Below are 18,169 nucleotides of genomic sequence, written 5' to 3' on the forward strand. Positions count from 1 at the left end.
TCCCTATACCAGCAGGCCTCTGGGCATTTCACAGAATAAAATCAGAATATAAAACCACATAATCAAAATAAAAACAACAACCCAGTAACCCCTTCCCCAACACATTTTAAAAGTGCATAGGATGTTAATCAAATCAACCCAATCTTCCAATGCAGAATAGCTATACTAGGGGAAAGGACAGAGGAAAGGGCATTAATAACTTTTTAAAAAACACCATATAAATGCAAGGAAGCTTGCAGAGATTGTATATTAACCCCAACTGCATATGTAGATGTGGTGATTGGGAGAAATTTGTAGCAAAGAACTAATGGATTTTAAAATTGGAAGGAGGTAAAATTGGAGAACCAAAATGGGCAGATTTTCTGTCCATACTTGACTACTTGGTTTGCCCTGGCTTGTCGGTGCTAGCATGCCTGGAGCTGATGCTAAGTCTGCTTTCTGCTGCCATACCATCTGTGAGTGGTCATTGTGGTCAGTGTGGGATGCTTATGGGCTGCACAACTGTTGTTACTGCACAACTGTAACAACAGTTACAAGGTCAAGTTTTTACAAGATCAGGCATGTGGCCCTCGAGCTGTGTGATAGACCACTCTGAGCTAGATGACCCTATTGTCTGACTCACCAGAAGGCAGCTTCCTATTTTCCTCATTATCTCTTTTTCTCTCCTGTCTACTTGTAGACTCAAAGGATGGACTTAACAAATTGCTCAAGAGTGACAGAATTCATCCTTCTGGGATTCCCCCATTTTCAGGGCATGGATATCCTTTTGTTTGTGGTGATCCTCCTGCTCTAACTTCTGTGCCTTACAGGGAATGGTCTCATCATTGTCATCGTGACTGTGGACCATCGGCTCCAGAAGCCGATGTACTTCTTCCTTAGCAACTTCTCTATTATTGAGATTGGACACACTACTGTGTTTATGCCGAAGATGCTAGTCAACTTCCTGTCGGCAAAGAACACGATCTGCTTCCACTGTTGCATGGCACAGTCGTTCTTCTACTTCCTCTTTGGTGTCACAGAGTTTTTCATTCTTTCTATCATGTCCTTTGATAGATACTTAGCCATCTGCCATCCATTGAGGTAACCCACCCTCATGACCTCTCCGGTTTGCCTTAAGCTTGCACTGGCTGCCTTATGAGGAACGGCTAAGGGAGCTGGGCATGTTTAGCCTGGAGAAGAGGAGGTTAAGGGGTGATAAGATAGCCATGTTCAAATATATAAAAGGATGTCATATAGAGGAGGGAGAAAGGTTGTTTTCTGCTGCTCCAGAGAAGCGGACACGGAGCAATGGATCCAAACTACAAGAAAGAAGATTCCACCTAAACATTAGGAAGAACTTCCTGACAGTAAGAGCTGTTCGACAGTGGAATTTGCTGCCAAGGAGTGTGGTGGAGTCTCCTTCTTTGGAGGTCTTTAAGCAGAGGCTTGACAACCAAATGTCAGGAGTGCTCTGATGGTGTTTCCTGCTTGGCAGGGGGTTGGACTCGATGGCCCTTGTGGTCTATTCCAACTCTATGATTCTATGATTCTAAGTCAAAGAGGCTTTACGAAAAGCCTTAGGAAGGAAGACGTTTGCAGTTTCTAAGTTCTAAGCACTGACTTGGTTTGGAAAGGACTGCTGTCTAACTCAGTGCTCACAGAGACCTGAATCCCAGCAACCCAGTCAGATGGGCAGTATATAAATATAAATTTACCCTATGCTCCTCTGAATCCAAGTTTACCACAGGTCTGATTCTATTCTGAAATGGTGCCATTGCCAATCAATTTAGTGATGATTAGAGGAGATGGATGGATGGATGGATGGATGGATGGGTATAGAAAGAGTAATCTACCTTCTTATGTCCCCACTTACCAGATAATGGCAAGAGATAGCTGATTAAGTGGCCTTCTTTGAATCAGACTCTTGGTCCATCTTGGTCAGATATGTCCACACTGGCTGGCAGGACCAATACTGGCTTGCAGACAGAGGTTTTCCCCAGTCCTACCTGTGGATGATGGGGACTGAACCTGATAACACTTCTCTGTCTCAGAAAAGCCAATACCTGGCTTCATCCACTTTCTTTGGGTGTCTTGTCTATTTCCAGACCCTGCATTGAAGCAGCTTTGACTACATAGCATATCAGTCTGGGGACACCTAAGAGCGGTGTCTGGAAGTCCTGTCAGACTTGGTGGAACTCTCAGAAGATGCTATGGGGATAAAGAAACTGTGGCCCTCCAAATGTTGCTGGACTACAACTCCCATCATCCTTGCTCATTGGCTATGATGACTGGGACTTGTGTTGGGTTTTGGAGTCTAACAGCATCTAGTGGGCCACAGATTCCTCACCCCAGCTGTAATAAGATACTGTGGCCAGGAAGACAAAGTTTTCTTTTATTAAATGATTTCTAAACAGCTTTTCCACAATACCAATGCATAATAATGAAGTCAAAGGTGCTTTAAAATAAGCCTTAGGAAGTGAGACCTTTGCAGTTTCTAAGCTCTAAGCACATCACTGCCATGTAGGGAAGGAGACACAAGTTGAAAAAGGATCCTCACTCTTGGGCTACTGTAGCCAACCTTTGAACCTTACACAGCCATGAAACCTGTGTAAAATATTGCATGATTGAATTCTTGCTTCCATACATTACTCTAAAGGAAATTCCAGAAAAAATACATGGGAAAATGTAGACTTTTAGAATATGTGAAGGATGACAAATAAAGCATTCAATTCTTTGAAAAACATCAACACATGTGGGGTCTGGCTGACTCAACATTTTCTGATCCAACCTTCAGCTTTGGGTGTTTCTGATGGGAAATCACAAAGGGGCAGAGCCCTAGAGACAGAATCCCAGAACTTTTGGAGAAGGTGAAATAACTTTTCATTAGTGTTATATGATTTGTAAGAAGGGCTTTGCAGGGTGTAGATGAAATATCCCTTTCATGTGTGAATCAGAAGTGCAATTAGACCATCAGTGAAATATCTTTTACAGAGAAAGTTGGTTAGATCTCCTTGAAAGGGAGGCACTGTTGAAGGAAACATGGTTTTACCTCTGCCCTTCGTTCTTTACCTAAGCAAAGAAAAGAAAATCAACACCCTTCCATGTACAACTTTGGGGGAGGGCAGGTATTGTGGACACAAAGTTTGTTATAGAGGCACATCAAAAATGATTTTGGTGGTGGTGATGTTGATTTCCTTCTGCATCTCCAACATCACTGACAGCAGAGGGCCTTCTCCACCTGTGCCTCCCATCTCATTGTGGTCAGCATCTTGTATGGAGCAGTCCTTTTCATGTACTTAAGACCTACTGTCACAAGAGCTTCATTCAAGGGGGTGAAAGTCGTGTCTGTACTGAACATGATAGTTGCCCCAGTGCTGAACCCTTTCATATACACCATCAGGTACAATGAGGTCAAAGATGCTTCACAAAAAGCATTAGGAAGGAAGACCTTTGTACTTCATAAATTATGAGCATCTTTGACCACATAACAAGTAAGTCTGGAACCCCCAAAGAATAGTGTTTGTAAGTCCACCCAGACTTGGTGGCAGCCTAAGAATAACACATCGACTTGGGTGTTCTGCAGAAGAGAAAACCGTCCCTCAAATTACTGGTTTGTGGTGGGATTAATATGCAATGAAATAAAATAAAATAATGTTGATGACTGGATGAAATCTTTGCCTCCATTCTCACTGCTGTCTGGGCAGTGGCGTAGCGTGGGTTGCCAGCACCCGGGGCAAGGCAAGTAATTTGCGCCCCCTAACCCGTGGATTTGCGCCCCCTAACCCGTGGATTTGCCCTAACCCCAGATGTTGCGCCCGGTGCGGCTGGCCCCCCCTGCACCCCCACGCTACGCCACTGTGTCTGGGTACATGTGTAGATCCATAGTACTTTAAACATACGCATACTTTTATTTATGAGCTGCCCTTCGTGTATTCTGTGGTGTCTTTATCACAGTTAATGATCTGATTCAAACATATATAACTCATTTTATTGAAATGAAAAATGCACAAGCTTTATGCCCTTTCTCTCCATATTCTTAGTGTGCTGGATTAATCCAGGAAGTCTTCCATTAACCATAGTCTCCAGTTATATATGAACCAACAGGCTAGGTTCAACAGGATCAGGGCAAACCAAGATTTAAACCAATTCTAAACCATAGTTTAAGATCCTAGCTTATTCCAAATCTTATAATGATAGTATATTGGTTCAGATGGAACAGTTAACTATGGTTAATGGAAGACTTCCTGGGTTAATCTCAGCACACAAAGAGACGAGGAATGAAGAAGTAGCATGAGGATGAAGAATGAAATATTTCAGAGATACCTTGGATTAAATTGAGATTTGAACAGTGACACTGGGCCAACGACCTGTCAAAATTAGTTCACCCATAGTGAAAATTGGAATAGGATTTCGTAGACCTTGTGTAAGCTGAATAGGTGCTTCATCAGTTGTGTGCATTTATTGAATTCTGCTTCCCTCTCTTGCTGTCTTGTCCATACTCCATACATAATGTCTATGTATATACATTAAGAAAGAGAGAAATGCATGTGTTTGTTAAGTGGATGAAGCCATGACACTGGGAGGATAAATGAGTTAAACATGATGCTAAAATAATTAAAGAATGAGGGGCATGAAATGTCCTCATCCTATACCTAACGTTCTCTCTCTGCTCTTCTCTCTCACACACCTGGCACAACTACAACTGTTTCAAACATCCATCATTAGTTCTGCTTCTCAGTTTCATATTTCTGCACTTAGAATGAAACTCAAAACCTAAAAGTCTTGGTACTTCCCAATACCTCTGAAACTGTCACCTGCTCTTTCCTAGTGGCAAAATAGCAGTCTGATACCTTTGCTTTGGAGAATAAAATATGTTTCCTTATTAAATAATTGAGGATTTTTTTAAAAATGACCATCATAAATGGTGACCAGCATTTACATCTCATGGTTATCCCTACCTGAAGCGCTTCCTTTAATAATTAGATTATGTCTGTGAAATTGGCCCTCACAGTATTGGACTCCAACTCCCATCAGCCCCAGACCATCATGATGAGAGCTGAAGTCCAGCAACATCTGGAAGGACATGGATTTGCCATCTCTGGAATAATAATAATAATAATAATAATAATAATAATAATAATAATAATAATAATATTCTACAAGTCTAGATGATGGACAGGGAATGTTCTGTCTCTCTAGCCCAGACACAAGAAAGTAGAATAATTGGGCATCTAAAAGCCCCACAAAGAGCACCCCATAGCTTCCCATTCCAACTATCTCAGAGCGTGCCAGTCAGTAAATCACATAGTTCAAAGATGGAGTTAACTCTTTATCAGCAAAAACATAATCTCCACAGGGAAACATTCATGAATTTGAATAAACTGCTGTATGAATGCAACCTAACCCACACATTATGGTAAAAGCTTTGTTTGGATCAGAGCTCACTTAGATGCAAGGTTCAAGCTTATGCTGCCATAAAATGTCTTGCATCACCAAACTGTAGTGTTTTTCGCACACTAACATGGCTGCCACCACTGTTGTTTTGTGGGATATCTTTGGGAGAAGAAAAGCCTAAGGCAGAGTTGCCATATGTCTGGAATTTCCCAGACATATCCAGAATACTGTAGTTGGTAGCAGTGTCTGGGCGGAAATCAGCAAAATGTCCCAGGAAATCCGGACATGTCGGCAGTGTAGTTTTTGCTGATTTTCCATAAAAAATAACATAAAGCATCACTTTTTCATGTGATTTGGCAGAAAAATGCTCATCAGTGTTTGAAATATGGCAACTCTATCTAAGGAGTAAACCCTACACAATTCCGGAGTGGAGTCCTTAGATCAGGCATGGCCAAACTTGGCCCTCCAGCTGTTTTGGAACTACAACTCCCACCATCTCTACCTAACAGGACCAGTAGTCAGGGATGATGGGAATTGTAGCCCCAAAGCAGCTGGAGGGTCAAGTTTGGCCATGCCTGCCCTAGATGGTTGGATGGTGCCTTGTACACCTCCTTCTGGCAACTCCTGAAGCCAAGCTGGTGCCAGGCTGAGGGGGTGGTCTTGTCTGGGCAGCCCAGAACCTCCATACACACTGTCCACGCTTGCGCCCCAGGAATGTCACTTTGGTGCTGCTAATATATTGGTTTGACTTCACCCTCAGAGGCTCACTCCATTATCTCTTGAAACAGATGGATGCCAACAAGATAATATTTTCGGTTACTACTGTATGCAATTTATCATTAGACTATGATGATCAACTTTATTGTGTTAAGGTAATAAATTATTACAACTACACATATTTCCCCAAAAGGAACAGGTGTCCGATTAAGGGAGGGGGAACCCTGTTAAAACTGTCCAAAATTAGACCTATTTCTGAACTAGGCATATTTCATCAAGAAACCAAAACTACCTCCTCCTCCTTAGACCCTGAATAACGGTGATTCGTATTTCTGCTTTCTCATAACTTCATTATCTCAACCAGTTTGTTCTTGATGGAGCTTTCAAATGTCATCCAGTGGCCACTACTGAAATACCCAGGTGTCAGGATTCTGAGAAATATCTAGACAAAAATATTTCAGAGGTGATAACATGAGCCAACGGCCACCAACCACAAATGTGCTAATCAGGGTAATTCTTTTGTACGTGCGTGTTTGAGTTTTTAGCAATGCTTTCTGTCACTGTAACGAAAGATGAGGTTTAAGCTTCGAAAGAGGTTTGTGAGAATCCCAGCTGTACAAGTTGTGTTCTCAAGTACCACCCTTTAAAAAAAAAGAAATAGGCAATAGAATGATACATTGGGAAAATAAACCTACTGTTTGGTATTAGGCCCCAACTGCAATATTCATTAAAGTAGCATCATTCCATGATAAATGGTCATGGCTTCCTCAAAGAATCATGGCAAATGTCATTTATTAAGGGTACACTGAGTTGTTAGGAGACCCGTATTCTCCTTGGAACACAACAATTCCCAGAGTTCCCTGGGCAGAATGATTGGTTGTTAAACCACTCTGGAAATTTTAACTGAATGTTGTAGCTGGAGCAATAAAGCTGAATGTTGCAAGATTAAGGACAGATAAAAGAACGTATTTTTTCACAGTTAAACTATGGAACTTGTTTCCACAGGAGGCAGTGATAGTGACAATAGTAGTAACAGTAGTAGTAGTGGTAGTAGTTATAATAATAATAGCAGCAACAACAACTTATTATTTATACCCGGTCCATTTGACTGGGTTTCTCCAGCCACTCTGGGTAGCTCCCAACAGAATATTAAAAACACAATAAAACATCAAACATTTAAAAAGTCCCTAAACAGGGCTGCCTTCAGTTGTTTTCTAAAAGTCAGATAGTTGTTTCTTTCCTTGACATCTGATGGGAGGGCGTTCCACAGGGCGGGTGCCACTACCGAGAAGGCCCTCTGCCTGGTTCCCTGTAACCTCACTTCTTGCAGTGAGGGAACCACCAGAAGGCCCTCAGAGCTGGACCTCAGAGTCTAGGCTGAACGATGGGGGTGGAGAATCTCCTTCAGCTATACTGGGCCACGGCCATTTAGGGCTTTAAAGGTCAGCACCGACACTTTGAATTGTGCTCAGAAACGTACTGGGAGCCAATGTAGAACTTGGATGCTTTGAAGAGATACCGTATTTTTCGCTCTATAGGGTGCACCAGACCATAGGGTGCACTTAGTTTTGGGGGGGGGGGAATAAAGAAAAAGCCTGGGCTCCCCAGGCTTGCGGATATCTGCCCAAAGCCCGGGGTGCGCTGTGGAGCGCTCCCCGGGCTTCGGGATGCAGGCTACTATCCGCAAGCCTGGGGAGCCCAGCGGGAACTCCCGCCGTGCTCCGAAGGCTTGCGGATAGCTTCCTGAAGCCTGCATTTGCTCCATAGGACGCACACACATTTCCCCTTCATTTTTGGAGGGGAAAAAGTGCGTCCTATAGAGCGAAAAATACGGTATTTGATAACTCCATGGAAGCGAAGGCAATAAAAACTACTAGCAATGATGGATAAACTATGCCTCCGTGGTTAGAGGCAGTAATGTTTCTGAATGCCTGCAGCTGGAAAGTGGAGGAGGGGCGAGTGCTCTTGTGCTTGGGTCCTACTTGCCACAGGCATCTGGTTGGCCAAACAAAGAACAGGATGCAGGACTAGAAGGGTCATGGGCCTGATCCTGCAGGCTCTTCCTATGTGCTTAACGAAACAAAATAGAAACTCAAGTCAACAATTCTCTAAATAAGTAATTCAATGGCATTTTAAAAAGTAATAAGTGGCTAACCGGATGCCTATGAGATGCCCCAAAGCAGGACTCAAGTGCTGCAGTGTTCTTCCCACTGGTGATTTGCAGCAACCGTGACTGCTGCCACCAGCACTGTTCCCCCATCCTGCTGCCTCTGCTGCTGGCCGAGAAATAACACTAGCACCAGCACTAATTTTGGGTGAGAGCTCACTGAAATTGCCCCACAAGATATGCCCAGGATACCAATGGGGCTGCCATCTTAGGGGCTTCTTCTGACTGAAGCAACCGCCTCAATCTGCCTCATGACAGAGCCCTCCAGATGCCTATGGGTCAACCAGATGCCCATGAGAAGCCTGAAAGCAGGACCTGAGTGCAGCAACCCTCTCCCCACACGTGATTCCCAGCAAAGGCATAGCCACTGTGTCTCAAAGTCATTCATTCTGTGTTCCTTCTCTTCGAGCTAGGCTAGATTTCTGTTTGTTCCTACCAATCCCACTGAACACCTTTTCTCCTAGCACCTTGTTTTGAGGAACTTTGCCTCCCTTAGCATCTCTGCAACTTGGCAACGCTTTCCAGTGCTCAACCTGCCCCACAAAGCTGTTTCCGTGGACAACTTTCTTTCCCAGATAGAAGGCAAAACATTTTGGATCCCTGAGCTGTTGGAACTATGAGCAGCCAGTTGGTGCCAAGGGCTTCTCTTCAATAATCATAATACAATGTAGATGTTGACATGGGAGAGTTATTTGTTTGTTTGTTTATTTGTTTGTTTGTTTCATTTACACCCCACCTTTTCTCCATGGAGCTTACACCGTTCTCCTGCCCCTCATTTAATTCCTACTTCAACCCTGTGAGCTAGGATAGGCCAAGAGGCAGGGTCACCCATTGAGCTTCATGGCCGAGTGGATATTTGAACCCTGGTCTCTTAGGGCCTAGTTCAACACTGAAAACACTACACCAATTGAGGAATTCATATTTTTGAAATCAGATCCAATTTCCCCACCCAAGCAGCTGCACATTGCAAAATTTGTAATTGTAACTTCTTCTTCTTCTTCTTCTTCTTCTTCTTCTTCTTCTTCTTCTTCTTCTTCTTCTTCTTCTTCTTCGTACATTTTGTAAAGGTATTTTCATGTGTTTTAGAGATGCGAAAGCTGCTTCATGAGACCAGTTTCCCATGAAGGGTGTGATTCGTTAGAAAGAGAAAGAAAGAAAGAAAGAAAGAAAGAAAGAAAGAAAGAAAGAAAGAAAGAAAGAAAGATTAGGAGAAGTGACCTGTGAATGTCTTTCAGTTATTTGCTCATCTCACATCTAGAAGGATTGCCACTCATTTTTTTTTAATGTCTTTCTCAAGGCATTTAATTTTATTAATCATTTCTCTCTCCAGCCTGGGGTGTCAGCCCTCTACAGAGCTTCAGACAGGAAGCGACCACAGATGCAGGCCTAGATGCGCATGATTCAGTTTGGTTTCCTTTGCTCTGAAAACACCTGCCGATCATGACTGCACTTGAAAGCAGTGACCGAGAGACTGAAAGCCATTTTTAGTATATCCTTGCAAATGAGCTTGAAAGTGGTGGTGGTGGGGGGGAATACACAGAGAAAGGCAATGATCCAGGAAAACAATTTGTACCATAGTGTAATGGTGGTAAAGTTGTTTTGCTACAATTTCTGGGATTCTCCATTTTGTTAGTAGGGTGACTATGCTAGAGGTTGGATGCAGAGACTCCATTTTGTGTGCTAGAGCTTGCATGTATCTGGGAAGGTCAGATTAATAATAAAATACTCGAACCACTGGTGTTTGAAGCCAAGTGCACATGACATTCGCAACAATTCTTCAGTATTATGTAGCTCCTTTAGAAAGACCCCTTACTCTCCAACTAGATTCCATCTGATTAGAAAACAGAAGTCATGGTAGAACTGAGATGTGTCAGGCAGCCATTGTAAATAATAATAATAATAATAATAATAATAATAATAATAATAATAATAATAATAATAATACCCCGCCCATCTGGCTGGGTTTCCTCAGCCACTCTAGGCAGCTTCCAACAGAATATTAAAAATACAATAAAACATCAAAGATTAAAAAGTTCCCTAAAACAGGGCTGCCTTCAGATGTCTTCTAAAAGTCAGATAGTTGTTTATTTCCTTGACATCTGATGCTCAGAAACGTACTGGGAGCCAATGTAGGTCTTTCAGGACCAGTGCTATATGGTCTTGGCGGCCACTGCCAGTCACCAGTCTAGCTGCCACATTCTGGATTAGTTGTAGTTTTTGGGTCACCTTCAAAGTTAGCTCCAGATAAAGCGTGTTGCAGTAGTCCAAGCAGGAGATAACTAGAACATGCACTACTCTGGCGAGACAGTCTGCGAGCAGGTAGGGAATCAGCCTGTGTACCAGATGGAGCTGGTAGACAGCTGCCCTGGATACAGAACTGACCTGCACCTCCATGGACAGCTGTGACTCCAAAATGACTCCCAGGCCGCTCACCTGGTCCTTCAGGGGCAGAGTTACCCCATTCAGGACCAGGGAGTCCTCCACACCTGCCCACCCCCTGTCCCCCCCAAAACAGTACTTCCGTCTTGTCATGATTCAACCTCAATCTGTTAGCTGCCATCCATCCTCCAACCGCCTTCAGGCACTCACACAGGACATGACAATTTCAGTGAATTCGAAGCAAATCAGGTAATGGACATCAGGAGAATACCACCTTGTCCCTTTTCTGGTGTGAACCACAACATTAAAAAGTTACTTGAAAAGCAATAGGGGAAACAACATGAGGCATTTCAAGGTGTTAATATGTATATAGCCATAGTCAAGATTAAATTACAGAAGCAAAACAAACAAACAAAAATTGGGCATATTTTTTTAAGAACGCATTTTCTATGGTTCCTCTTTTATACCATATTGATGCTTTATTGATGCTTATTGCTGCGATTGAAACAACCTTTTTTTTTTTGCCCTCCCTTCTTACAATTTCTAAACTTTGCATAATTTAGCCCCTTTAACTGTGAACTAGCATGAATTTCATTTTTAGCTTGCTTTTCCTCTCATGGGAGACCAGGCCAGCAAGCAGCAAAACAATATGATATATATAATATAAAAATATTCAAAATATATCCTAACTGCAGCTGCTGAGATTGCAATAGACATTCACATCTTAAAGGGCTGGATAAACAAACAGGCCTTTATGCTGCCCTAAACAGCAACAGTGTAATAGACATATGCGTCACCTGGGAACAGAGTGCCATAAATGTAGTGTGATCACAGAGAAGGCCCTGTTGTGAGTCACTGTCCATTAGCCTCCCCTGATAGAAATGTAGAGTTGGAAGGGAACTCAAATGGTCCTCTAAGTTCAATTCCCTGCAATGCAGAAATCTCAACTTCTTCTTCTTCTTCTTCTTTGGTGATCACTCATAGTCGAATAAGATTGTCTTTCGTAAACACGGTTTTAACAATGAGTCCGTAAGTGACTGTGGAGGCCAATTCTAGATCCACACGTCCTTCCACAGTGGGGACATAGGCTTCCGGGCAGGAGTGGATCACGGTGAGGGTTTGCCAAGCTCATTTCTCCCTTTCATCCTGAGTTCGAGCATCTTCAAAGCCCATGAAACCTTTGGTAAAGGCTGTACTCCAATTGGAGCACTCACAGGCCAGTGTTTCCCAGTTGTCAGTGTTCATACTACTTTTTTTAGATTTGCCTTGAGAGAATCTTTAAACCTCTTTTGTTGACCACCAGCATTACGCTTTCCATTTTTAAGTTCGGAATAGAGTAGTTGCTTTGGAATACAATAATCAGGCATCCACACAACATGGCCAGTCCAATGAAGTTGATGTTGAAGAACCATTGCTTCTACACTGGTGATCTTTGCTTCTTCCAGTACACTGGCATTAGTTCATCTGTCTTCCAAAGTGATGTGTAAAATTTTTTGGAGACACTGTTGATGGAATCTTACAAGATGGTGTTTACAAGTGATCCATGTTTCATAAGAATACAGTAAGGTTGGTATTACAATACCGTTGTAAACAAGCATTTTAGTTTCCCTGTGAATATCTCAGTCCTCAAACACTCTGCACTTCAATTGGGAGAAAGCTGCACTTGCAGAGCTCAGGCAATGCTGGATTTTGGCATCAATGTCAACCTTCAACTGAATCTCAGATGACACATCCATGACAGATGGCAATCCAACCTCTGCTTAAAAACCTCCAAGGAGAGTCCACCACCTTCTGATGGAGTCTGTTCTACAGTCAAATAGCTCTTACTGTCAGAAAGCTCTTCCTAATGTTTATTCTCAATCTCCTTTCTTCTAACTTGAAGCCATTGGTTCAGGTCCTACCCTCTCTAACAAGAGAAAACAATATTGTTCCCTCTTCCATGTGACAACCCTTTAAGATATTGGAAGATGGCTATCATATCTCCTCTTTGTCTCCTCTTGTCCCAGCTCCTTTAACTGTTCCTCATAAGCTTGGTTTCCAGACCCTTGATCATCTTGGTTGCCCTCCTCTGCACACGTTAAAGCTTATCAATATCCTCCTTAAATTGTGGCACCCAGAACTGGACACGGTACTTCAGGTATGGTCTGACCAACGCAGAATAGACTTGTATATATCAAAGTATGGGTTGGAGAGTATTACTTTTTACTTTTACAAATATTTATATACCACTACCTCATATAGAAAATATTGAAGTGATGTATGGCAAATACAAAAAGAGACAGTATTGTGCAGTAGTTAGAGAGTTGGACTAGGACATGAGAGAGCAGGGTTCAAATCCCCACTCATCCATGAAATTCACTGGGTGACCTTGGGCTATCCACTTCCTCTCAGCCTAACCTACCCTGAAGAGGATGAGCATTATATAAGCCGCTTTGAGCTTCTTGGACAAGAAGATAGGACATAAATGCAATAAATAAATAACACGATAAGAACAATATAAAAGCAATGGAGGAATTGGAAGGCACCAGCCATTCACATAGAATCCATGCAACTCAAAAGAGCTGTAGACACATGGATGTCTTCAGAAGGCATCTGGAAGTATGAAATGAGGGTGCCTGGAAGATTGCCATCAGAAAGACATTCCACATTCCTGGGCCAGCTATGCTAGATGCTCAGTTTTTCAAGGACGCCACATTCCGTTAACAGTATTCCTTAAACATAGCTCAGTGATATATGTTTGAGTGAAGGGTTCTGGTGGTCCTAAAGCTATCCTGGACCAAACTTGTTAGGGGCTTTGTACATCAAGGGCTGTGAACTTGGGCCCTGACCCATTTGGGGCTTTGAACTCTAGTATCTAAACTTTTAATCAGGCCGAATACCACATAGAAGTGTAGTGCTTGAAGGACCTATGATAAATTGTCCCATTCCCCTGCTTGAAGGACCTGTGTACTGCTTGAAGAATCCTGTGATAAATTGTCCCATTCCCCTGAAGAGCCCCAACAGAAGCATTCTGCCCCAGCTTCCAGACAGTTTTCAAGGGTAGCTCCACATAGAGTGCATTTGCAATTAGACTAGATGTCTGCAGGTCTTTCTTTGAAACCCCTAACTCCCTCCTGTCTCTCTGGATTCAGTGTAGCTTTCCAGTGCATTCTCTATCAAGAGGACTACCTTGTGTTTTTTCTAAAATTAAGTAATTACATCCAGTGCTCCAAACAAGCCAGATGACATCTGGAAGTTTAGTTAGGGGTTTGCCACTTTGCTGAACATTCATGGGTGGCCACGCTTCAAAGCTTCTCAGTTTCAGCTGCTACCGTTCTTCCGGCATTCAGCATTCAAATGAAGTGGAAGCTGGTGTAGAACCACAGGTGGTTGTTTCAGAACGAAAACCACATGGTCTGAAAATAAGCCCGAGAGCCTCAAAATGGTATCTTGTAAAGCAGGTTGCAGAAACCTGTTGTTGTTGTTGATGATGATGATCTCATATTTTTAGAGAGCAAAGAAAGACTGAAGCTAATGACATTTTCAGATTAGTGAAAAATACAAAACACTGACATATTGGAAGGGATCTTAGAGGTTGTTTAGCTCAATGCAGGCTCAACTTTGATGCTTCTCAATGCAGGATCACCTTTCATATTTTCCACTCCTGTTATCTAATATCTTTTTGTGAGTCCTTTGCTTCTACAGTATACTGTCAGCTGTTGCATCCGTACAACATTGTCACTGGGTGCACAGAGCAAGTGGGTCAATGGCAAGGTGAAGTTCCCCTCACCTGGATAGATTCTATAAGAACATAAGAGCTCTGATGGATCAAGCCCAAATATCCATCTGCTCCAGCATTCTACATTCCTCAATGGCCAATGAGGTGGCTCAATAAAATAAGAACGTAACGATGAAGGCACACTACCTCTGGAAATTTGGCTCTTGTGGACCCAGCAGCCATTGATAGAATTTATCCTCCATGGATTTGTCTAAAACCCTATTGAAGCCGCCCAAAACAGTGGTCAAGACCAGAATTCATGGAAGTTACTTCTGTGTTTCAGTGTTTGTATTTATAGAAAACACAGTTGACATCCCATACATGTAAAGTCTATTTCACCTGCCCTTGCTTTGTCACCCCCACCAATCTGAGAACTATTGCTGTGTACGAAGAGGAACATAAGAAGAGACCTGATGGACCAGGCCAATGGCCCATCTAGCCCAGTACTCACAGTGACCAAACAAGTGCCCACGGGGAGCCCCCAAACAGGACCTGAGTACAACAGGACTCTCCCCAACATAGGAGCCAACTCCAGGGGGCCGGGGGTGCTTGGGCACCCACAATAATATAATTGTGGGGGCCAGGCACCCACAAAGTCAATGAGAAAAGGCAGAAGATGGGAGCAGTATTGCCTCCAAGAGAGGAGTTCAGCGCCACCCTCCGCAGCCAGCAAGCGAGGCAGCCTTTATTGGGGGGGGGGGGGGGCTTGGACGCAGAAGTAGGGCACCCCTGCTCCCCAGTTGTGATTCCCAGCATCTGGTATTCAGAGGTGTATTGCCTCCTGCAGTGGAAAGTGGAAATATATGGTCAATTAATTCCTCTTTCCTATTCCAAGGTTACTGATGTTACCTCTCCAATGCATTTTTATTTTTTTACAGCAATATTCATCATAAGCTTTCCTCAGGAGGATTATCTGTATCTTGCACTATGTGTGAAGTACCAAATTTCAGCTATTTGCTAGAGAAGTATGCTATTCAATGTTTTGTTTCGTTTTTAAAAAATAGGCCCTTGAGTAAGACTTAAGCATCCTTCTCTCTAGTAATGTTTGAGAATTCATAAGAATGCAAAAAGAGCTCCACTGCATCAGAACCAAAGGTCCATCTGTTCCAGCATCATCTTCCTCTCAGTGGTCAACCAGAATCATTTATGAAGCCCATGATCCCTCTCTCACAGTTGTCTCCCCGTGTCTGGTACAGTGGTACCTTGAGTTACAAGCACCTCATGTTACAAATACTTCAGGTTACAAACTCCGCTAACCTGGAAGAGTTACCTTGAGTTGAGAACTTTGCCCCAGGATTAGAACGGAAATCTTGTGCCAGCGGCACAGCGGCAGCAAGAGGCCCCATTGGTGAAAGCACATCTCTAGTTAAGAACAGTTTCAGGTTAAGAATGGACCTCTGGAATGAATTAAGTTCGTAACTAGAGATACAACTGTATTCAGAAGCATGATGCTTCTGGTCCTGGAAATAGCATACAGTCATTATGGTGAGTGCTATCATTGGCTAGTAGTCATGGGCTAGTGGCCTATGGGTGGCGCAGTGGTCAGAGGGCCAGACTGGGACCCGGAAGACCAAATCACTGGGTGACTTTGGATCAGTCACTCTCTTTTCCTCGAACCGCCCTTGCAGGATTCTTGTGAGGATAAAAGGGGGAGGGGGAGAATAATGAGCTCCTTGGAGGAAATGTGGGATATAAAATGCAATAATATTTACAATAAAATAAATAGAATAAGATATTTCCTATGTGAATGTTGTTATTTAACATCAATTCATTGGGTGTTTTTTGGGGGGTGGCTATGTTATTTTTATCAAAAATGTATTAGTTTGATTTTCCACTTTACCACTTGACTCTTGATGGACAATCTAAGTCTGTTGTTTTCAATTAAAAAAACACACGAACAAAACAAAACTTTTCTGTCTCATTCTCTGATTAGTGTGCAGTTAGCAAAACAGATGCTAATCGATTTCCCCTTCCAAACCAACCTCATTATCTGCTTCCCCTAATGTACCAAGAGAACAAAAAGTTTGCTACTAACTCTTCAAAACTTTGTTGCCTGATTAATTCCCATGCCTATAGATTAATTTTGTTCACATTTCTGCAAGATAACCCCAGTGGCCTACAAAACTTATTGAATTAATTAAAGTGCTTTACAGTCTGAAACTTCTGCCAAGGGAGATGATCAAAAGGATTTTGCTAACTTTTCTCCTACTGTAAATACAGTAACCGGATTTTTTCCTGCTATAAAATTATACATATATAATGTTTGTGTGTGTGTGTGTGTGTGTGTGTGTGTGTGTGTGTACATATCAGGAGCTTTAGGATGTTTGATTTCATGTGCTCATCCTAACTTAGACCCCATCTGCGCTATTCATTTCAAACAGTATCATACCACTTTAAGTAGCCATGGCTTCCACAAAAGCATCCTGGGAACTGTAGCCTGTTAAGGGCAAGGAGAGTTGTTAGGCGACTCCTATTCCCCTTTCTGGACCACAGTTCTCAGGGTGACTTAACAATCAATCCCTCTTCCCAGGAGCTACATCCACTAAGAGCCTCTTAAAGCCTTTGGTCTCCACTGCACTGGGTAACAAGAAGAATTGGGCCAAACATTCAAAAGTAAAGTCCAATCCAATTCATATCGCCCTCTCTCTCTCTCTCTCTCTCTCTCTCTCTCTCTCTCTCTCACACACACACACACACACACACACACTTCAAGATGGGAAAGGGAACAACATAAAGGAAGGAGTAATTCGGAATTGCCCCCAATCTTCATAATGGCACAGCTCCATCCTATGTCCAAAGTTAGGACTGCACAAGTTGAGGCACTCAATACAGGCTAGCTGCTCTCGAAGTCGTTTCTAGCAGAAGGTTCAGTTTGAATTAGGCACCATCAAATTTTGATTGTGGAGCTGGTTTTCCATGTTAACATTTACCTTCGAAACATCACATACCAGTTGTGTGTCCCAGAAAAAATGGGACATCCCTTTCCCCCCCCATGCGAGATCACAACAGCCATTTTGCATGCTGTGAGCTCTCCCCGTCTGACCCTGGAAAAACACTTTGATCAGGGTACAGTGAGGCGTGGTTCACATGACTCACCTGGGTGTGCATCCCAGAAGATACGCATCCTGGTATCAGATCTCCAGAATTCGGAGGGTATGACATCAGAGTGGTTTTCTTACATCCTCCCTGTACTTTTCTCAAGTCCAAAGTTGATTTTTCACACAGTAGCTATCACTGGCAGATTTCATGAGAAAACTATTAGAGGAGGAAAGGCTCATCAAGTTTGTCCACCGTTGACCCAATGAAGCAGATTGTAACAAGCGACCATATTTAGCAACAGATCAGCCATTTTTACTATTTTTTAACCAGGATACCTGATGGGAGCCTCTTTTGGGTTCCTCCGGATGTGAATTTAGGGCTGTAGCCAACTAAGTTCTACCCTGAAATTAAATGGCCTAAATTGGCAGCTATATTAACTTCAATGGGTCTACTCTGAGTAGGACTAACTTTGAAGACAACTCTTAGTATTATAAAAGGAGTTGTTCAGATATTGTAAGTGTGTGTGTGTGGTTTATTAGAATTCCCCCTGAAAGGATAAATCCAGATTAAATGGGGGTGGGGGATTCTGAATGCCAACAATGTTGTGTAGATGCTGGCAAAAATGTGTATGCATTAGAAGCACATGGTGACCCGTTTTATGTGATTTGTTTCTCTCACAAATTGGACTTTTCACAATAGGTATGAGGGTTGCTAGTAAAACCTTTGCAGAGCTGCAG

General features: G+C 42.8%; 1 pseudogene; it reads left to right on the forward strand.

Annotated features, from left to right (window-relative positions):
• Positions 1 to 688: 688 nt before the first annotated feature.
• LOC114583500 (olfactory receptor 6X1-like) overlaps positions 689 to 18,169 on the forward strand; it is a 40,244-nt pseudogene continuing 22,763 nt past the window's right edge.

The sequence above is a fragment of the Podarcis muralis genome, chromosome 13 (assembly GCF_964188315.1).
Source record: "Podarcis muralis chromosome 13, rPodMur119.hap1.1, whole genome shotgun sequence".
Classification (NCBI taxonomy): Eukaryota; Metazoa; Chordata; class Lepidosauria; order Squamata; family Lacertidae; genus Podarcis; species Podarcis muralis.